We start from the raw sequence: 22,846 nt of genomic DNA on the forward strand, positions 1-22,846 counted from the left end.
AGTTATTTATGCACTTGCCAATGATGCACACACCGGATTGCACAGCATGTAACCACCCAGCACCCCACCAGCCACACAGGGCATTTGAGCCCAGCCAAGAGATACTCCAGCACTGGACTTCAGCCAGGACCAGTACTCTTCATTCAGTGAAGAAACTGGTACTTCATACACTGGGAGATGACTAATTGCAGTAGCTGAGTTACAGCATAGCTTTTAACACACGACAAAGAGACATTAAGGTCATCTCGACTCTCATCTACAGCATCCCACAGTATCCCCTCCCACAGCTAACTCACTGCTCTTCTTTTCCTCCTACTTCTTTTCTAGTTTTCTATCCTCCCCTTCAACCTTCTTTCCTTTCAGGTCTTCTCACCTCCTTCCATACCCATTTACCCTCCTCTGACTATCCAACTCTTGGGGCACCTTAAGCACTCTTCTCATCACCTGCAACTCCCACCTCAGAAGTCTTTTTCTTCTAGGAATCCACTTTATCTGGATTTCACTCTCCAGCAATCACCCATGCCGGCCCTTCGCCAGCCCTCAAAGAGCGTATCTGTCTGCCTTGGACTGCAGGCTCTTTAGGACAAGGATTGTCATCTTCCCCACTTGCAAGGCACGCTATACCTTTACAGGGCGGGTAAATGATAAATAAGCAGTCTCGGCATTTCAGGGTAGCTCAGCGTGGGTGGGCTCCCTCCACCCAGCTCCCTTGGTGTTTGCCTTCCCTCCGCTGCAAACTAATCTACCCATATGACTTTTTCTTCCTTATCTCTCAGTTACAAGGTTATCACTTAAATTTATCAGCATTCTTCAAAAAACAGTTGAGAAAGGGAGGCAGGGAAACAAAGGGCCTTTGCCAGCCCTGCTCACCCAGAAGCTCAAACCCCACGATGTACAGGAGCTTCTCGGAGCGCCGTGAGGGGAGAACATGGCCAGAAATCACTCACTGGGATTGCTTCAAACTCCACAAGCCTCATTTTTATTCAGTTTTCAGTGGATTTCTGGACAAGCAGACACACACGGTTGTTTGCTGGCGAGTATCTATCAAACCTACATGGCCTTCCACCAGCTCTGTGTGTGTGTGTGTCTGCCTTTGGAAGGAGATTGGAAAAGAGGCAAGTGGGCTGTTGAAATGGAAAGGTGGGGTAAGGAAAAAAAGTTAGGAAGAAAAAAATCACCCACAACACACAAGAGGTGACTAAGAGGTAGTCCATGCTCTAAAGGAAGAAAAAAAATTTACAGTGAAAGCAAAAACCCCTTGTCCATGTCAGGGCTGAGCCAATGCATCAGACTGGCTGGCTGTTTGGCAACAACGCCTGTGGGTGATGGGAGCTTTGTAGAGCAGGAGTAGCACTTCTCAGAAATCAATGTGATAAAATGCTCATTCAACAACAAAGAACAAGAGTACTTGTTAGTTCACAGAGTTGACACTATCAGCTGGTTCCTTATCTCAGGAGAACTGGAGTTGTCTGGGGTTCCTAATGCCCCAGGTTGCTGCTCCATGCCACCCTGCACTACCCCACCACATGGACTTCACTCCCTGCCTCCCACTACACACAGCCATCGCCTCCATCACTTCAGAACACCCATCTCCAGTGCCCTCCCAGCTTTCTGAAATTCTTTACTGGGAGCATGCTCAAAAGCCACGTCCTTCTCTGTTAACAACCTCTATGAGATTATCTGATGTAGCTTTCTTGCCTCGGTGGAGAATTAGCTGATAACTAACAAAGCACTGCAGGTAGCATGTGCGTCAGGAAGTATAAGCGATAACACCATTACGCTATGAGAAACCTCATCCAGACCCTTCGGAAAAATTACAGCTTTTGTTATTGATTTCATCCGAACTCACCAGCTATCCTCAGACTACACAGCGAACAGGAATGCCTTCAAGTAAATAACTGGGCGGGGGGCATTCAAACCACTCTTGTGATTAGATATGGTCACTGAGTCAGCAACAAGAAAGACGTGGCGAAAATTAAGAAGAAAATTCTAGGATAAAGCAATCTCGTCGAAAACAACAGGACAATTGTTCACATAAGAACAATCAAACCAACAAGCACCCCTTCCTTCGCACTGAATGCACTTTTCTGAGTAGCAGCATTTCACAAGATAAAGACTGAAGAGCTGGTGCTTAACGCTGCCCCTGGAGACTTGCCCAGAAGTTTTTACATTGCTCAGCACCCTGTGCATAAAAGGGCAGCAGTGGTGACACTCCTGGTGAACTCCTGCTGCCCAAGCTGTCTGGCAGGTATAGCTAAAAAAGCCATTTTGGGAAAATACTGCCTTTTTACAGCTTATCTTAGTGCAGACAGCTGCCTCGCGTCTCTAGAAATAGCAGGATTTAACAGCCATGTTTGCAGGGACAGATTTTAAAGGTTCCATCTTCTAAGAAACAACCTACACATCCAGAAACAGGAGGCCAGATTTGTTTTGGTACTGGAACCCCCTTCCATATGCTAAGCCCACGGATTTGCAAAAACCCTGCTCTGAAAATGGGATGTTCATTCATCAACAGGCGACAAGTAACTTGCGTTTGCCTTCCTATAGAGTCTGTTCCTAGCGCAATCGGTGGCAAAATAGCACATGATTAGGCTGATATTGCCTTTCGCTGAAAATCCTTGGCATTTTACAAGTAAAATAGTGGTGGAGGAAAGCATTAAACACTGCAAAAACAAGATTAATAAGCTAAGTAAAAACACCCTGCAGCTACCGCTGATCAGCACCTCTCTGTTGTTCCTCTTTGGATGCAGCAAGCCGGGATCAGCTCCCAAAGCACTGTTATGATTCATTTGAGGCAATAAAGACAGAGACACGGGCTGCGTTCCCAGGTCGGTCCCATGGCTGCAAATCCCAACCCCATGAGCCTGAGGAGCCTCTTCAGCCACCCTGCCTCCATCACGTTTGTGAGTGTGACAGGGATAACGTTGCTTTCCTACCTTTTAGCAATAACATACTTTTTAGATAAAAAGCACTAAATTCCCATGAATTTAACACTGGAAGAGCTGACGTTAAGCATGTAAGTGGCTCTGAATGTAACAGGGACTTGCAAAATTTCCATGGTACCACCTTTCACTAGCAACAGTTGGACCAGTTGACTACAGCATCTTCCTCACAATGAGATTTTTTCGATTTATTTTTTTAAAAACTGAATGAAGGGGTACTAAATACAACAACCTGCTGCGAAATGGCCAAAATTCCCATGCAAACAACCCATTAGCAGTGTTCAAATGCAATTTAAATTACTAGTTGTTAAAGTGCTCCTCAATTTCATGGTAAGTTTCCAAGGAAAATTACATGCTATGTACTATTTAATTGATTGTTTTCTACTTCTTAACATCCATTTATTCCCTCCTCCTGTCTTTTCCTTAATTTCAAGGGATGATAATGACTTTTCAGGGAGGAAAGGGGCACAACTAACAGAGTTGAAGAGGGATTTACCTGAAGAACAAGGATGTAGGAGGGAAGTGGCTGCCAAAAATGGGCAGCTTCACTGGAGCTTGTCCCTGTGATATTTTCGCAGTAGGGGTGTGAGACAGCACAGCACAAGAACTCCTTTCCTCCCCACTGCAGGCAGCCAGGCTTTTGCAACCTGACATTTCTTTAAAATGTAGTCACTCCGCTCCATGTCAAGCAATAAGGACAGCTAACTATTAGAAGATGGTGGTAAAGCAACAAAGCAACTTGTTTCCGCCTCCCAGGCACGCTAGTCCTTGAACTGACATGCTCATTGGAGGCAAACAAGTTTTTCTCATTTGGGAGATCTCATCCCAAATGCAAATACCTAGCTCACAGGAGCAAATTCCCCCCCTACAGTTGACTGAAGAATTAGGCTGCGGGTGAGACCTCCTGCTGCTTGCAACAGCTGGTACAGGAGAATGTGTATTATAAAGCTAATAACAACAGACATTCCTTAAAAGCCTGTACTCTGCTCAGATCCTAGCAAAGAGCAGCAGTACGATTAGGTTCAGGTGCCATCTGGCAATTTCTGAAGCTACGATATGTGTTGGGATCACGTCACACACTAGCAACATGTATCAGCTTTATAAACTACTCAGTATGACTCTGTTTACCTTTAAGCAACCAATGCAGAAATATTTTGTGCTAAGAAAAGCATGACTTTATTAGAATAAGAGATGAGTTTAACAGTACCACTCGGCATAAGGCTGCAAAGTGCCCGCCTGTTTGTGGGAGCTGAGCATGAACCATCACGTTGAATCTGGAAATTGGCACTTTTCCCAAATTTGCCACACAGTACCTCGGTTTCCACACCTGCACACCAGGATAATGCAGCTTTCCTCAGCCTGCAGGCACATTTCAAGGGCCCTGACACTTTTGTCTACAGAAATGCAAAGTATCAGATGTGTAGAGCCATCTCTGCTAGTAACTTTGTCTTGGCTTCATCCCTTCCGCACCACACGTTAGCCCCATGCTATCAGGGCGGCTTCTCTTACCTGCTGCAGGGCATGTACACCCAACTCTTAATGCACACTAAATCCCCTCACAGCACCCGAGTCACACAGTGACAGTGTCACCATCTTCCCACATCCTATGTGGTGCCAGCCCTGGATCGATCAGCACAGCAGCTGGGATGAAGGATAGGCTGCGAACCAACCCTCCTCACATGGAAGCTAAAGCAAATCCTCTGTGTTTAATACATCACTAGAAGTGATTGAGAGAAGCTAAAGGCAGGCAGGCATGGAGCTCTCTGAGCACGCTCAAGGTCCAGGGCCATGGAAGACTTCTCAGCCTTGAGTGTTTACTGGGTGCCAGGCTGCAGGATGAAAAGCCTTTAGACAGCTGTATTAATTTACAGGCCAGCCCTTAATGGCTCTGTTGCTGGAGCACAAGAAAATCCACTGTGGATCCTGGTTAGCATCAGTGATCACTAGATCTGCCCAGGTCCTGGAGAAATACCAGATGGAGAGCCCTGACAGCCTGTGGGCATCCTCCAGAGCTCGCCCAGCCCTGCCAGGCATCCGTCAGGGGGTGCAGAAGTGGCACATGGGGAGCTTATCCTTCACAGTCCATCCAGCTCTCAAGTCACATCCTCGCAGCGATGAGATGGTGCACAGAGAAGGATCGGCACATGAAGATTAATGGCCCCAAGGTGCTTCCCCAGGCGTGCCAGACTAGCACTGCCCGGAGCCCTGGGTTACAGCACCCAAGCACTGCTCGTCCTTGTCTTCCAACAAGCAGCCTGTCCTGGCGAGCAGGAAAGGGGGGAAACTGTGAGGGGAACAGAACATCATCATTTCCAGTCCCACTGCGCTGTCCCCGAAACAGCAAGTTCGGCCACAAGCAGCTGCCAAAGCCTGAATGCGCCACATCCATGTGCCACCAGAAGCAGGGACTGATCGAGGGCACAACCGAGCAGGGCAAGCGCTGTGCAGGGAAGAGGCACTGCCTGTCACACAGGGCCACATGTGCACACACAAAGGCAAAGCACAGCACACAAGGAGCAACACCGACAGCCGGCTCGCTGCCTGCCACAGCTCAGCACCACCGCGCACAAATGAGGATGAGTGGCCCCTTGGTAAGTCGCTGGACTGAGGTTTCAGGTGTTGAAACAGCTCTGTACATCTTCCCAGCGCCCTGTTTTTCAACCCGTCACCAGCACTGTCCGTTCAGGCTGTACACCATTTAGGACAGCAGTTCTTGCCTTTGCACTGGTACCAAGCCCAGCTCAGTGGGGCCCTGACTCCAAAAGCTGCAGTAATGCAAGTAGCTTGTTGAAACAACAAGGATTAAAAAATGCAGCTGAAGTCTACAAATTCCCAACACGTCCCACCTGCAGGAATAGGTCCCAGCAGTCCCTTCGTCACCTTTTGGAGCTGAGCGCTTCTCAGCTCACATCCCATCCTTGTGCAAACCAAGCCAAGTATCCTTCCCTGCCCAGAACAATTAAGCCAATTTCAGACCTGAAGGACCTGCTGCAAATCCGTGTCTGGAAAACCAAACCTCACACTGAGTATTAACCCATACTTAAAAGGACAAAAGAAAATCACCAATAGATTTGACTTTCTAACAAAGGTCTTAAAGTTAAACCAGGGCAAGCGTAACAGGTTTGAATCAGCCTAAAAATACCAGTTAGCCAAGAAGATGCAAGCATCACTAACCAACAGTAGGAACTATAAAGGGTTTTTCAACAACGTCCCTTCCCAAGTAAGAGGACAAAGTACAGTGCTTTCTGTCCAAGGCACGGGACTGGCTGCTATGCAACCCTCAGAGCCCCGTTAAAAGCACTCTATACGTGTTACATGCTCCAAATGACAAGAGGAATGCGAGACGGTGGATCTCCACTCCAGATTCCCCAGCAGGGTTTTAGCTGTCATGAATAAAACAGGAAGCAGAGCATCTTCCAGGTTCCCCCCACGCCCCTGACTGCCTGGATGAACTGCAGCTTCCTTTCAGGAAAGAGAAAGGAAAGGGATGGGGGGGGTGGGGAAAGAGCAGCAGACAGCTGCAATATCAGACAGATTAAAAACTTCACACTAAGGAAAAATAAAGAATAACAGGAAAAACCAGACACTGAACCCTTCATCCAGTTATAGCAACTAAACTTGTTCAGGTTCCTAACAAAACAGAGCTAAACATTAACATTTTAGAGAAATATATCCATATGTTATGCAGACTTTTTAAGCAGAAGTGTGTGTTAAGAGACAGAAATCATACTTAAGCTATATTTTACTTGCTGACCACATGAATAGATACTCATTTAACTCCACAGTGCTCTGCTGCCTTGCTGCATCTACCAGCAAAACTAAAGGAAAAGCGTTACTAAATAGGAGCTGGCTTAAATTATCTTTATATACCTAGGCCTGAAGAAACACTTTGCCTTTGTGACAAATCCACTAAGCCAACCTTCCCTGCTACAGAAGGTTTCATTGGGTCCCTTGCTGTGGACTGGCGATCCACATGCCTGCCTCCACCAGCAATGCACACAGTTTGATGCAATCCATCTGACTAAACAAAACAAAAAAATCCCAAGTTGCTTGCTAAAGCAGCAATGATACACTTACCAGCATCCAGGCAAGCTCCTTCACTAACACACTTCCCTCTCCAGCAGATCAAATTTGGAACAAGGTCCAGGAGCAAGAGCAAACTTAAAACTGACCACAACAAGCTTCCAAAACAAGAAAGGGGGAGGGGGGGGGGGTTTAAAAAAAACCTTACTACAGGAATTCAAATCCTGCTTCCACCAGACCCTGAGTCACCTCCCCTCCCTTGCAATAGATCAGAGCAATGGGTAAACATTTCCAAATATGGAGATCAAAACTCCAAAGGATGTCAAAAAAAAAAAAAAAAATCACCCTTCTCTCCCTGACTTTGGCACAGGGATGACTTGCCCCTCTGGAGCCTGAGCTGAGCACCTCGCTGTTGCTGACCTACACAGAGCCTCAACACCGGGCCATGTGCCACCATCTTGACCTGCACTTTGGAGAGTCCAATGGGTGACACTGCATCTCTGTCCCCTCCCAGGGATGCAAGGGGAGAAGCAATGGGGGCAGCTCCAGGAGCCATTGCCCCTCACCCCCTACAGCTTCCCTCTCATCCCTTGACTCATCAGCAGAAAACCTCCTAGAACTACTTTTTGGAGTGCTCTTTGAAGGCAAATAGGCAAATTCAGGCTGTGTTTATAGGGACGCCGTCTCGGCACCAGAAAAGGCAAGGCTCAGTCATCAGTCCCACTAGAGAGGTCCTGCTGCCGGGTCCCACACCAGCGGCTCACCTGCAGCAGGGAAATGTCCCCTGACCTGGCTCATCTAGCTGGTGCTTTGCAAAAAAGCACGTTTGATTTTGCTTTACAAAAAACACAACAGAGGAAATGAAAACACACACCAAAAAAACCCAAAACAACTCCCCCAAAACGCCCACAGTTCTGCAGAAGGGAACATTTTGCTTGGACAAGGCAAGATCTCCCCACATGAACAATAAGCCCCAGGGTGACAGCACCCCTTGATCCCTGTTGGGACAACACACAATGCAGCACCCTGTGGCAGGTGGGAACAGAGTGGCCAGCCTCCCCACCCCTGGGAGAGGGGCTTGAGGGCCAATGCTCAAGCCCATACATAAAATTTAGCAAGCAGAAGGGTTATGCTTAAGAGGCCCCAACTGCCCTGCAGAGCCTGCCTGCACAGGAGAGCAATACAGCCATGCCACTGCTCCCACGGGCATCACTCCTGGGCGGCAACAGCTGACCTGCGGGACAGCAGGGAGGTGACTCTGCCTGCCACCATGGGAGGACAGCCTTCTGGTAGCCACAGCCATAGGCTCCAGGAACAGGCAACCTCTCAGGAATGTGCAAATCAGGACGTTTTCAAGGGAAACGGGCTGCTGAGGCAATCCAACCAGACCAGAGTGATTCCCCAGCACCACCCACATGATGCTATTGAATTTATAGGGAAGGAATTCCAGAGCTGACTCTGCCCATGTATGGCCAAAACAAACTGTAAAAAAGTGACATTATAGTACATCTGGCTTTCACTGGTACTGAAGCACAGGCTTCAGGGAGGAGCTGAAATCCTGCAGTGACAGAGGCTGTACAATTGCCTCCAGTACCCAGGCAGAGGTCAGGGGCCCATGGCTGCAAGAGTTTAGCAGTATCACAGGTGAGAGAAAACATGTAAACCTTTGCTTTAGAAGAAACGAAAGCTTTCTGTCTTAGTGATCCATCACTATCACTGCAAAAAATAAACCTTGCCAGGCAGCATCAGCACATGTCCATTACACTGGTAGTTAGAAAGGCAGCTTTAAAGAGCCAACAGTTGAAGTGGCACTAAGTGGCTCACCCGGACACCGTCAACGCAACACAGGCTGGGACTCGCTCTCAATAGGCAGTTGGTCAATTATTTTTCTAGAAACCCACTAAAATCTCTCCTAGAGCCATGGGTCCCAGCTGGCAGCCAGTCCACCAGGAGCATTCTCCATTGTCAGAAATGGGAGATATCCTGAGCATTGTAGTCATCATGGTAGAAGATGCTCCAAAAGCAAGGTAAGAAGGGTCAGGTAGGTGCAGGTTTTACAAACTCTGACTCAGTTTTCAAGCCCCTTGCAGAAAACAACTTCCAAGGTACTGCTTTTTGCAAGGACAAACAGTGGATGAAGCAGAGAATAATGTAAGTCAAGGAAGGGAACAGAAGTATGGAGGGGGAACACGTGGAGCAGCCAAAATCCCATCCCAGGCGTGCACCAGCCCTTACTGCTCTGGGTTCCTGCAGCACGAACAGACGGAGGTTCTCCTTAGCAGCTAAATGCCACTAACCTCATCTGCCCTGCCAGCAGGGGAAAGATTAGCTGGGTCAGCTCGAGAGGCAAAGGGCTTACCAAAGGGGAGAGGAATGCAGGCTGCTGTGTGCGGGGACAGGGAAACGAAACCCAGGGGAACGCGCTGCCTCTGCCTTTGCACAGGGGTCAGGCAGGGTACGTTTTATGGCTCTCGGGGCTGAAACCTGGGACTAATGTCTTCGTGACTTTAGAGGCACTCCCTTGCCAGAAACGAATATAGCTGTTAGAGGGGTCGGGAGCTCAGGGGCCTGAGCACACAAGGACAAGCCATTTCCCAGCTCCTGGCAGGCAGCCCAGCCCCGCTTTTCAATAAGCGCTAGATGTACCCATCGGGCTGGGAATGAGCACGTGTTTCCTCCAAACAGCATTTACTGATGGGAGACCCACCGACGAGGCTATTCCCCCAGCTTCACACTCCCCCAGGACAGCATTAGGATCTCCCCTCAGTTTCCCAGCTGAAATAACATTATACCCTCTCCCCTGCAACTGTGCTCGCTTTAAACAGTGGTACCTAAGCATGAGCTGGCATTCAGTGCCTCTGCTTCAGAGCACCTTCCACTCCAAACAAGACAGAGGAGAGAAACCAGAGGGATGGACACATCCATGTCCAACCACAGCCTAACTAGGAGCTCCTTGCTACACGGCATCACAAGTCCCTCTCCTTGCCACAGTCCTAACCCTGGAAAGTAAAAGCTTGAGGGCCTGGGAATAAAATCCAACTATCTCCTGTGCAGCAGTACAGATAATTATCAATCAGCCACTGGGTCAGGCGTGGCTAATTTCATTTAAATTACATTACATAAGCAGGACAACCGAGAATATTTGATTCATAAAAATGTCTTGGAGGGGCAGAGAGCACGACTTGCATGGCATACAGAACACAGGGACTGCTGCAGCGTCACAGGAACACAGACCACATAATGCAGACAGCAAGGACGGGATAATCATACACACACATGCACAGCTACACACACATATGCCTCCACCCCCAGCATGCACAAAAGCAGACTTGGGACTCGCAAGCTGAAGTCCTGTGCAGCCAAAAGTTAGCGCAAATGTTTGTGACAGCTCCACTTTGCAGGCACAGGCAAAAACTGGGTGCAGAGGAATAAATATAGAAAGAAGTCAGGCAGGCAAAGCAGGTGCTGGCTTGTAAAACCTTGGCCAGAAAGGCTCCCCAGGAGGTTGAATCTGGTAGTTTTGCAACAGCTCCGCAGAAAGACAGAAAAGACAGAAAAAGAAAAAAGAGAACATGAATGCATATGCATTCTTTTATCACCATATATAGTATATACAGACATTTGGTATATACACCCCCAAGCTCCAATACGCCACCGTATAGTATATACTATATATGCATTGCACATCTTTGTTTCCATGTGCCTAGATTTGTACAGCATGTGTGCATATATATGTATGTATGTGCATTTGTCGTGCGCGCATTTGTCACCCCCCACATCACCTATCTGTGCATGCTACCACACAACACATTGCTCAACAGAGCACATCTAAAGCCTCAGCGCCATAGTCTGGGACAACTTCTGAACATTTGCAACTTCTCACTGCTGCACCCTTCTCCATGAAAGCCTCTGGGTGCAATCACCATCAGGGAACCACCAGTTTGTCTCCTATTTTCAAGTGATCCCACCACCCACCTCCACGCTCTGTTAGGAGAAGACATTATTTTTTCGCAAAGAACCACAAACAAGGTGCCGCTGTCAGAAAAGCCACAGATCCTTCTGAGAAGTTGCCCCTCATGTCTGTGAAACATGTTTACATACCGGTTCTCACGCTGCACAGCCTTGCTGGTGGGATGAAATCAGAGCAGGGCTTTTGGAGACAAGCAGGGCTCCACCAGAGTCACGACTTTGGGTATCTTTCCCAGCCCTGCAAAGAGAAAGAGAGACCGGTGTGACGCATACTGGATGGGCCTCCTGGCAGCTTGTCTCCAAAACTTGCAGTTTAACCCACACAGCTTCTGGGAAACGCAGCATTTTCCTCTCCAGCTTTCCTAAGCAGAAGCCTCCATACTCCAGGGCCTTTTTTGGCACCCCCTAAAAGCAAGCAACACCACCTTGGAACTAGGTCAATGACTAGCACCAGGAGTCAGCTGCCACAGCTTGGCCAACAGCTTGCACCTCCCCAAGCCACAGCTCCTTTACTGGCCTTAGTGACCCTTGAGAAGGGGGAGGTAAAAGGATATGTAAAGCGAGGCATAAAGTAAGGGAACAGGGTGAACCCATCACTCCCCTCTGTAACCTCAGGCACAGCGAGGGAGCTGGGAGTCATCATTTAATTCAGTTTGAAGCTCATGGGGTTTACCACTACCGCAAAGGGAGCTACACCACCATCCAGTTCACCAGCCCTTCACCTCGGCGCAGCCTTTTCTCTGAGGAGCTCTGCCCAATACCCATCAGGTACTGCCTCACCCTTCCCTATAGCTGCAAAGCAGACGAGACCCTTTCTTGAAGTGACCAACTCTGTGTTGTTTTTCCCTTCTGCAGAAGATGATCATCCCCCCTGTACTCAGCACTGGTGAGGCTGCACCTCAAATCTTGTGTTCAGTTTTGGGCCCCTCACTTCAAGAGGGATGGCAGAGGTGCCGGAGCATGTCCAAAGGGTAATGAAGCTGGTTAAGGGCCCAGAGCATGGGTCTTATGAGCAGCAGCTGAGGGAACTGAGGCTGTTTAGCCTGGAGAAGAGGAAGCTCAAGGGGGGACCTTATTGCTCTCTACAGCCACCTGAAGGGAGGTTGTAGGCAGGTGGGGGTCATTGTCTTCTACCAGGTAACAAGCAACAGGACAAAAGGAAACAGCCTTGAGTTGCACCAGGGGAGGCTTGGATTGGATATTAGGAAAAATGTCTTCACTGAAAGGGTGGTCAATCATCGGAACAGGCTGCCCGGGAATGTGGTGGAATCACCATCCCTGGAGGTGTTTAAAAAATGCATCAATGTGGAGCTTAGAGGCATGGTTTAGTAGTGAACTTGGCAGTCCTGGATTAACTGCTGGACCTGATGACCTTAAAGGTCTTTTCCAACCCAAACGATTCTATGAAGCTACAGCAGAGGGGACAGCCAGGCCACACGACCACTGCCTGGCATGTGGCATGCCAGGACACATGGCAGGGTGCATCCCACAGAGATAAGCATCATCTGCATTGCACACTCCTTCCTGCCCCCACCAGCCCACGGCCAGCACGCCATCCCAGCCACATCCTGGTCGCTCTGATGGCCCTATCTCTGCTCATGACAAGCACAGGCTTGCCTTGTTATCACCATTCAGCAGAGAAAGTTATTTCCATTTGCTGCTGTAACAACGGCAATGGTCAGTTCAGGCTTGCATTTGTTGTACCTGCACTGCTCACGAGGCTGCATGTGAGCCCACAGATCTACAACCAACATGCAGCAAAATGCAAAAGAGCGCTGGTGGCTCACAGTCCAGGTCCCTCCACCCTGTCACACGGTGAGGTGGCTTCCTGCCCGTGCCAGCACCCCTTGTCCCCCATGCCATACCTGATGCTACAGCAGCCAGGAGAGCAACAGGGCTCTCACCTCTCCCAAACAGTGGCAGATCTCCATTGCGCCAACACCACAAGAATACACCGAGGTCCACCCTGACCCAGGTGGCACCTTCCCAGCTCAGTCCCATGGTCCCTGTTGTGGCACCCAGCCCTGATTCCCCACAAGTCTGGGCAGATATAAAAGTCCCCAGGACCCTCAACACTCCCCCTCAGGTGTGATGAGGACAAATTCAACTGGAGATTACAATGGCCTCTCCCACTCAATGCAGGCTTGGGATGAAGATGAGTAACTGCAGGGTTTTATTGCTGGTGAACTCAGCCAAAGAGCAATTTCTCTCCATCCATCACAGAGGAGACAAGTACAAGCAAATATTATGGTTGTGCATGTTTACTCTTCACTTTAAAATGATTTAGAGTTATATACTATTTAGGTCCTTCCCACAGGCTCCTGGCAAAATGCCCTTCAGTCTTATCTGCAAATGCAGAAGACAACAACATTCCCCTCTAGTTCCAACATCGTTTCAATTCAACTCACAACAGCACCTCTGGAAGCTCCAGGTAAGACAATGTTTCTTGGGACCCAACCTGTGTTTAAAAGATCTTGGCTCGGGCTTGTCTTTCACCAGATTCAACTCAAGAAATGTTTACAAGATCAGTTACAGGGCTCATCAGACTTGACTAGTTGAACCACATCTTCCTGGCTTTACTTTCCAAGCCAGCTGTCCCCATCACCTTGTGAGTGGGGCTCCTGCAGCAAGGTGAGTAGGACCCCGCATACCCTCCTTGAAGCACCCAGCTGAAGCCTGCTGTGAGACCACCACCTCCAACACGGCCCCAGAGGGACAGCAACCCACTGATGCCCAGGCGCACACTCCCTCCTGCCCATACATCCACAGCCGGGCAGGACAGGGACAGCCTGACTCACCACAGCTATATCCACCTGAGCCAGTCTGTCAAACGACTCCATTTGTGACCCCATTTCTTTGGCAGAAGGCTGAAAAAGTTAGTCTGGGTCTTTGAACGCAGAAACATCCCGAAGGCAAACACGGAGGACAGACTCAAAGTACCAGAAGAGCTGCACACATCTGCTGCATCACAAGCCACAAAGCCGTGATTGTGATGCCACCACCAAATCAGACCCCTTTCCAGGCAAGATCACAACAAGCATTTCTCATTGGGGAGTATTTTTCAAGATTCGAGGCCCCCAAACCCCAAGACCAGCAGAGCTCCTCTCCGCAAAGTCCCTCCCAGTTGCCTGTGCCCATGCCTCAGCCAGGAGCATCCCTGAGAGCCTCGTACCGGACAGGACTACACATGGCTCAGCAAAGCCTTAACCATGCTGGCTCTGCTGGGGAAGCAGGCAAGAGAGAAAGATCTTGAGAGACGAGTCCCCCAGAAAGGTCAACCCCTTGCAGCCACACTCACTCCTGCTTTGGCTCAGGTAGGGAAAGGACAAACGAGCGCAACAGAACAGACCTACCCAAATCACTGCCACCAATTCCAGCACAAGCCTTTTCCCCACTGAAGTCCCCAGAGAAATACATACAAAGACTGTCCCTACAGAGCTACCTCTGGGTTTCATACATCCCCCAACAACCCTGAGGAGGAATATCCAGGTGGTTTTACGACAGAAATAATAGCAACAGGCAGGCTTTTAGGTCAATGAAACAGGTCCTCCCAGTTCAGAGCCACTGCAACAGATGCTCAGTGGTCTGTGCACAGCTAATTCTGATTCTCATCCTGCAACAACAAATCCCAGATTTCTATCACAGTCCTGCAAGAGATAACAGCAGGAAAGCCTCTTTGGTAACATAGTTTTACACTGTCAGGCTCCCATCTGGTGTAACTCTCATGCCTCCAGATCACCAGCTACAGTGGCCAAGACTTGTCAGAGTCTGTATACACGTACGCGTGCACATCTGCATCTTCATTTTTAAGCCTAGCACAATACAGACTACTTATTTTAATGCACCATTTCAATAAGCAATTTATCATTTAAAAGTAATTTAAAGCAAACGCCCAAACAGCAGGAATCAGCTATCACAGTCCAAGTAATGTGTGTCTGAACCAGAATTTACCAAAAGAACACATCTTTCACAAAAGACTGTTTACTTCATTTGTTTCTTCCAACTAGTTAAACTTAAGGTATAGCTCATAAAAACCTGAGAAAGTGATTAGAAGTTTAAAAAGCCATCCCAAGCCGAAAGAAAAATAAAGTGAGAGGCTGAGATCTACAAACTCTAAAATGCTTAGACATGATGTCTGAAACAGTCTGTTCACTCACTGGCTGCTAGTACTGATACTATATTATCAACAGTAAGAATCAATATTTCTGAAAAAAAATTATAAATTTCACACACAAGTGGAATATGGAAAGCAAGGTTTCCTGTTTGCAGATTTAAACCTAAAAGCAGCAGTTTTCAATGCCTGAATTTAAATGTCAATCCTGTTATGGTTTGAGTTTTCTTGCATTGTTCAGATTTTTCAGAAATGAACAGTTTAAAACATCTGCAAGAATTCCAAGTTTCAAAGAATTGCAGTCAGCACTTTCAGAAGAACAGGCATCCCTAGCATAACTTTACAGTGGTCATTTTGAAGTAACCAAACTCCCCAATTTCTTTAAAAGAAAATCTTAGTCATGAAAATAATTTCAAGTGCTAATTATACTTCTCACATAACAGCCTGACCAAACAGTCTGTTTTTCTGACTACTTGAAAGTTGTATTCGCTTTTAAGTTTCCTTTACACTTGAAAGTGTTACCAATATTCAGAGCTTAATGGGGGTTTTCTGGTCCATTTCTTTTTTTTTTTTTTTTAAACCAGTATAGCTATATTTGTAGCAGCCCAGGCGTGAACACCAGTTAAACTGGGATAAAGCAGCTGCACGCTGGGATCCTTCGTTCCCTTTCGTTTGTGGAGCAGATGGCTCAGCCTGACTGACACAAGGAAAATTGTCATTTTAACCGTTCTAGTCACCAATTTTTAAGCGCAGCCAAGCTCCCAGCAAGTCAGCCATCAGCACGAACTGACACGGGTCTCCCCCATATGACTGGCAGGTGCACATACAGGTCCCCAGATGACAACCTCATTCAATCTGACCTTTTCATTTTAAATGAAAAACACTTAAAAGCCTGCCCTGTTCTGACATGTATTTTTTATGTCTTTCCCATGCTGTGCCAATATATTTGTTATTTGCTGGCCAAAGTCCCCAAACTCAGAAATCTCACATTCTCTCCTCCACTGCCAGAACCCTATTCCTCAGCTGTTCCGGCCACTGCCAGCACTAAGGGAGCCCTCTGAGGTCTCCATGTCCTCACACACCCAAAAAGTCAGACTGCTTACATGCAAACCTCCATTCAGGGTCCACTTAGACTTAAAATTCAGCTGGTATGATGGATGGATAACTTTACACTTGAACACAGCCACCTGGAGACACGGACTGATCTTGCTATCCCAGGACACCGCAGCCCGCAGGATCCCGCCCCAACTAACAGCTTTCTGTGTTTGCTTCCGTGCGTCTCCGGTTTCATTTATTAAAATTAAACTGCTCGATTCCAAAGTACGCTGCTGAAGTTATCTAATAAAAAGATCACGCAAGATAAAAGCTGGAGACACGTTTCCTCCACTCCGCTGCCAGCAGCAGCACCTGCTCAGAGAGTCATCGATACAAATAGCAACAGCTAACACGCCTGGCCGTTGCCTTTTGGGAGGCCAGATCCTGTGCTGGTGTAAAGCAGCAACTGTGCGAATGGCAAGTTTCTGCGAACCTGCAAGGATGCACACAGCCCTCCTACATGGTACCCGGCACGGAGCTGCTTCCAAATCTGCCCAACCCCACGTGTCAAAATTAGCCATAGTAGGACTTATCGCTTCTGAACTCCTGGTCCGGCTCTCGCACTAAAGGAAGGCTGATGCTGGCCACAACACGGACTGTCAGCTCCGAAGAGGAAAATTAGCATCCGTAAAAAAGGAAACTCGCCAGCAGCCCCTGCACGCTGCAGGGCACAGAGCCTGGAGTTGAAGTGCTGCCCTGCAGGAGCCCTGGGGTCCTGCAGCAGTGGCAAACCTGGCTTCGGGGCCAAGGGACTCATTTTTATCTTTGCTGTCATGCTTGATCTTCAGGTTTGTCCAGGGATTCATAAAACAACACTAAAACGAGAGGGGAAGAGCAGGGGAAGAAAGAGGAGAGACTGCTGCAGCAGCACTGAAGGGATGGCATCCAGCTTTCCCAGATGGAGACTGCTGTATTGTAACAACTGAAAAAAATAATTTGGGACAGCTTAGATTTAAGCAGTGGCTGAGGAAGCTGCAAGACAGCCCTACCTACAGCATCCTGGCAGCAAGGAGCCACGCCACTGGCTCTCAGCCGGAGCCACCGGGCGATGGTTGGGGACCAACCCATCAGCACAACCAGCCATGTCGCACCCCTGTTATTTCAAACACACAAGGATGGCGAGAAAAGAAGGGCGGTTAAGGAATGAGAGGAATCAGCACATCCATGCCAGAAAGCCTGTGGGTCCCACGCTGAAGCAACCTTTCAGCAGCTCCCCATCGCTGCCAGCAGCGCTGCCTGTGATTTACATGTCTGTAACCGACACCAGGATTGGACCCAGTGTTTTCAAGCACAGACTACCAGCCTCACGCTGTTCACACTCCCTTGGTCTACTGAAAGTGGAAGATTTTCAAAATAGCCTCACCAATATTTTTTTTTCTTTTGCCCCCACCGTTTGCTGTCTGCATTTCACTAAGCATGGTTGGAGAGACCTTAAGCAAGAGGGGGGCAGTTTCACTTTCTCACTTGAATGCACCCCAGCTTCTTGATCAAAGAAGGGTAATTGATTTTGCTTTCAAGTTCTCATGCAGTATCAGAGCACCACTGAGCCTGGGTTTCAAACAAAGAATAACGTTTTGCAATCCAAAACCAAAAAAAAAAAAATAAATGTCATTTTTTCCCCACTGAGGAACGGCCATCCTCACCAGGCAGCGCCTGCAGAATGCTGCCCTAACACGCCTCTCCCATCTTAAGATGCTCAGTCAAGAAAAACAGACGAACAGTGATCAAGAGCACAAGGGAGCAGAGAAATGTCGTGCCCCAAGGCACAGGGTCACAAAGGTGCTTGGCTCCCCCTACTCCCAGCCCAGGGTCTTCTGCAGCCCACCTTTAGCTTGACATCTCCGGGGGCAGAGATGGCATTTTTGTGCACATTTGTTCAAGTCTAAGGGTTTTATTATAAAGTTTTATCATAAAAGTATGATGTTCCTTCAAATATTTTGGTTTTAAGTGGCCAAAACTTGAAGGCAAAGGTCACCTTTTCCCAGGCTTACTTGGGTGCCACCACAATGAAACCCTTAGCACCATGGCAGGCTCTCTTATTGCTGCTCTTAAAACCATCTGCAAACGAGACTTTTAAAACTCAAGAGCCTACATGACCAGACAGTCGTTGTGTTCAAGGCTTCTGTTTTACCCAGATCATTTGAAAAGAGCAACAAATACCTGGCAGCCAGCTGGATTCCCCATTTCTGTGCCCACTTGGTCTGGCTCAGTATTTTTGAAAGCATAATCCATTGTAACATTTAGAAAAAGCACAATCAACGAAGACCAGTACACCTCTCTGATTTAGAAATGTCTGTCCCTTCCTTCTCTGCCATCTCCAAGGATGACCAAACATTAGCTATCTTCTTTAATTTTTATACCTTACTAGTAAACTGCCCGAGTTTCAGCCTTGGAACAAATACTTTCAGGTGGGATGAGCAACAAAAGGCCTCCAACACCTGTATTACAAAATAGAAATGTTTCTCAATGTAGCTGCTTCTTTTTCAAACAGATGGATCAAGAGGATGAGAAATGTATTCTTTAACAAAAATTTAAAAAATACACAAAAAAAAAAAAAAAAGAAAAAAGCCCCGATGGGGCAGAGGCACCCAGGTTAACGTGGAAGCACGGCAGCCAGCCAGCAGAGAGTAGAGCAGCCTCGCCACTGATTGCTTTTCATGAAAACATTTGTTTTCAACAAATGTTGTTACCATCACAAGCAGAAGAATTAAAAAAACCTGAACTTTTTTTCCTTTACAAAGCAAGAACTAAATTGCAAGCTGACACTTCCCACAGAAAACTCCATTTTGAGAAAAGAGCCATTTATACCAAATATAGATAAAACATTCTGGAGCAATTTTGGCAAGCCCTAATAACTGCTCTTATTACATTTCAAAACCAGGAGGACCACGTATGCCTGTGGATGTGTCCACCGTCTGAACAAGAAAGTAGCATTACTTTCATCATAGATAGGTACAGAGACATACAGAAAATAAATTAAAAAGCTGTTTTGGTTCCTAAGCTACCCTGACTTCAGCTGGAAGCCAGGCTCCTCATTGTATTTGACGCTTATCAAAGGAATAAATACAAAAAAATTTTTAAAATTGCCAGAGGCAGTGTTTCAGTCCATGCTTTATGCTTTTCCTTCCTGTGACAAGGAAAATTGTCTGCCACCACAGAGCCCCTGCTCCCAGGCTGGGATGGGGAGGGATGATGGCGAGGATGCTCTGTGCCACCCCCTGTTTCGCTGAGGGATAACACAGGTATGCTGTCACCTTCATATGGAGCCACTGGACCTTCACTGAAAATCTGCTGCCCCTCTTCCCCCCAAAGGACACCTGAACATCATCACCACCACCCCTGGGGGGTGCAAGCCTCAGCCTGACACTAATAACCAGAAAAAAGGGGATGGCGAGGGTCTCCAGCGTACACAGCAACACGACAACGGGAAGGAACGGTGATCCTAATCCTCTGGCTCGGCAGGACCATGCACATGCAGCCCCACAGCAAAAAAAAAAAAAAAAAAAAAAAAAAAAAAGGCTGTCAAATGCCCATCCATCTCAGCACAATGACCCAGTAACCCGCCTGTAGGGCGACATGCAGCTTCAAGCACCTCCCCTGCATGTCAGGGAAGGGCTTTCTCCCCCAGAGGTGACAGTGGTGGGGACATCGAGGACAAGAGCATGCAGCACCCAGCCCTACACAGGCTCCTGCCCTCCCAGCTAGGGCTTTGGTTCAAGCAAAGGGAAGGTGGCAGAGCTCAGCCATCCCTCCACCACCTTGTGCAGGAGGAACCAGCACACAGACTTCCATGGGAATTCTGTGGATTATTCTCCCCCTAAAGGAGTTTAATTAATTGCCTGTGAAAGGGGACTGATTTATCACAAAACTTCTTTCAGCACAGTCAGTGCAAGTATTTTCATGTCTTTCCTCTCCTTAAACATTAAGGATAATAAGGCTTTAGCCCCTCCGTGCCATTTCATCTTGACCTGGAGGAGTATATATGCTGGACTTGCACTGCATTTCCTTTACTATTTGCCTATATTGCCAACAACGACAACTGCAGCTCTAGACCTGTATGATTTGGTTCATGTTGACTGCATTCCTCTTTTTCAGTGGAAGAAAGAGGCCTTTGGTTTGCAGGACGGCAAAGTTCACAATTGCACATCTCTCGGCACCCCTACCTGGATCTCACCAGTACTCACACGGAGGGATCACGCTTCTTCCCATGTACGTGACAGTTTCTCAGCACAAAGTTTTCCTGGCTGCTAATTCCCTGTGTTCTTCCAAGAGTTTGTCACGTGATGTTCTCCAACCTGCTGCACCTGAGCACTGTATTTTGGAAGAGTACATACCTATTTGTTTGAAACGTTAGCTACAGTGTGCAAGTGCAACATCACACCAAAGGTACAAAAATACTTGGGACCAAGAAAGATCTCTTCATCCTTCTTCCATCTCGCTGGTGTGATTAACAGGAATACCTAACAGCGTAACACCACCATCATACCTGTCCTCCCCTACTCCTACCATACCATACTAAGCTTGTCAGCAGGAATTTTGTCATCAGCCCTGAAACCAGCATTTATGTTACCAAGCCAAGTGTTTTTATTTTTTTTTTACTCTGTGATGGGGATAAACAGAAAGGAACTGCAGAAGCTTTTGGAGACAAAGATCTCTCCAGGACTTGCCAGCTGATATTTTCAAAGACTGACTTGGCACGGCATCAAGGAAGCCAGCATCCAACATGCAAGCAAGCAAGACCAGCTCGATGCCAGTCATCAGCCAGGCTCAAGGAGCATTAGTGACTGCAGTCAGGAAGACAGAAAGGAGAGGAGGAGAGAGAAAGACGGGCTAATACTGAACCCGTCACAAGAGGTACAGCCACATACCCGGCCACCACCCAAGAAGAAAACACAGAGAACAAAATGAGGGGGGACCTCTGTGAGCAACCGCAACATGTCAGACAGCAGTGGCCATGCACAGGTCAGCACTTGCAAGACCGAGCACGCAGCGGTGCGTGAGATACCACACTTGGCCTTCAGCCTTGAAACAGGAGACACGCGCAGGAGGTGGTGTGGGAAGACCTGGCAAGCAAAGACTTATGTCCTATCAAGCCTATAAATCTGCACGTTGCACACAGAGGCTCACAGCAGCCTTGCACAAGCCATTTGCCTGTAGCCACTGTATATCTAGTTACAACCCCCAGAAACACAGCCGACTTGATCACCAGGCCTTTATCAGCATTCAGAGAGACCAGAGAAGGTCAAGAGAGCCATCATCCAGAAACACAGGACAAGCACAGCGAGCTCAATGGGAACTTGACAGGCCAAGAATGACTGCAGTCACGGAGGACCGCAGAGAGCTCGCTTGTCTCACCCTCTTTTTCTGAGGCTCTCAAAGACGACAAAACCTCTGACCTTTGATTAAACCACTCTACTCTCAGAAGAGGGGGCAGCTTAGGGGCTCCGGGACTCAATAAAAAACCATTTATCTCAAGGTCACGGGTTCATACCCTCTTCAAGTTCTTTTTCCTCAGTCAATTAAAACAGGGGGCTCTATATGCATTAAAATAATTTTAAAAAACCCACAACATTACTAAGGGCACAGCCAGATACTGCCTCGTGAAACAGGCAGATTAAGAAAATACAGCCCCTTTACTGCTCCTTGCAAGCCCCACAGTTGAGCACAGCAACTCTGGGAACACTCCCTGTGCAAAGCAAACACGAGCTGCTTTCGCAGCCTGGGTAGCAAAGCAAAGGAGGGGATTGCCAGCGAGCAGGCACAGCTGCCACCACCAGCAAGTTAGGCACATCCCCGTAAGGAGCGTTATGGATGGAGCTGATCCTGCCTCTGAACCTGGTCCTGGGAGGCTCCTGCCCACCCCTGTACCACTGCTTTGAGAGGAGGTATGTTCAGCCCGTGACCGATGCCCAGATGGCTATTCCTCCTACATCAGCTGGTGCCCAGAGGCCAAACCCCCACCGCCAGGTCACGATGGGGACAGGCAGCAGACTGGAGATGTGCCTCTGCCTTTGCACACACAGAGTAAAGGGCATCCACGGAGCTCCAGCCTCTCCTGCCAGAGAACCTGACCACCTTGGACTGGACATCTTCCAGCTCTCAACACAGTGGTGACATCGGGCAGCCCCTCCAATTTGCACTGAAGGAGCACAAACACTTGCGTGGACACTTCGGACCAGCCAAAAGGAGGAGACCCTCTGTCCTCCTCCTGCTGCAGACCCATCTCCAACAGTGACAGAAACGTGACAAACACAGAGGTCGAGCAATATGGAGGAGAGAGGACACCTTCCACTATGTCACCAGGCCCAGAACAACACATGCATCGAAGTTAATGCGTATCTGAAACCAATTACTGATAGAAACCGAACTATCTAGGAACTCCAGCTGCTACATTCAGGGTTCCTGGCAGTGAGCACCGACACAGTCAAAATCTTTTTTTGTTATTTTTTTAGCCCATAAACAGTTGAGATAAAAACGTGCTGCTGCACGTGGGGTGCACACACTCGCCTCTGCCACCTTTAGCGGCTTCCCACCGAAAAAACACATGCTCCTCCCCCAAGTGCAGCTATTAGGTTTCACATAGTTTTTCGTAACTCCATGTTTTTCCTATATTCACCCTTTGGTCCAAAAACAGAGGAAGGATTCAAGCACAAACTCCCCATGCACCAGGATGGAGCTGCTGGCCCTGCCAGGGCCCTCCCATGCA

General features: G+C 48.1%; 1 protein-coding gene across 4 annotated transcripts in view; it reads right to left on the reverse strand.

The window, feature by feature from the left end:
* LOC121096563 (LIM domain containing preferred translocation partner in lipoma) overlaps nt 1-22,846 on the reverse strand; it is a 356,409-nt gene that overhangs the window by 319,331 nt on the left and 14,232 nt on the right. For 3 of the 4 annotated variants that reach the window (XM_040612605.1, XM_040612602.1, XM_040612603.1), the window contains exon 2: nt 11,067-11,172. The gene's annotated coding sequence lies outside the window, so the exon portion shown is untranslated. Of the gene's footprint in view, nt 1-7,019; nt 7,126-11,066; nt 11,173-22,846 lie in introns of those variants that run through there. The other variant, XM_040612604.1, reaches the window with a different exon arrangement.

Source organism: Falco naumanni, chromosome 13 (genome assembly GCF_017639655.2).
Source record: "Falco naumanni isolate bFalNau1 chromosome 13, bFalNau1.pat, whole genome shotgun sequence".
Classification (NCBI taxonomy): Eukaryota; Metazoa; Chordata; class Aves; order Falconiformes; family Falconidae; genus Falco; species Falco naumanni.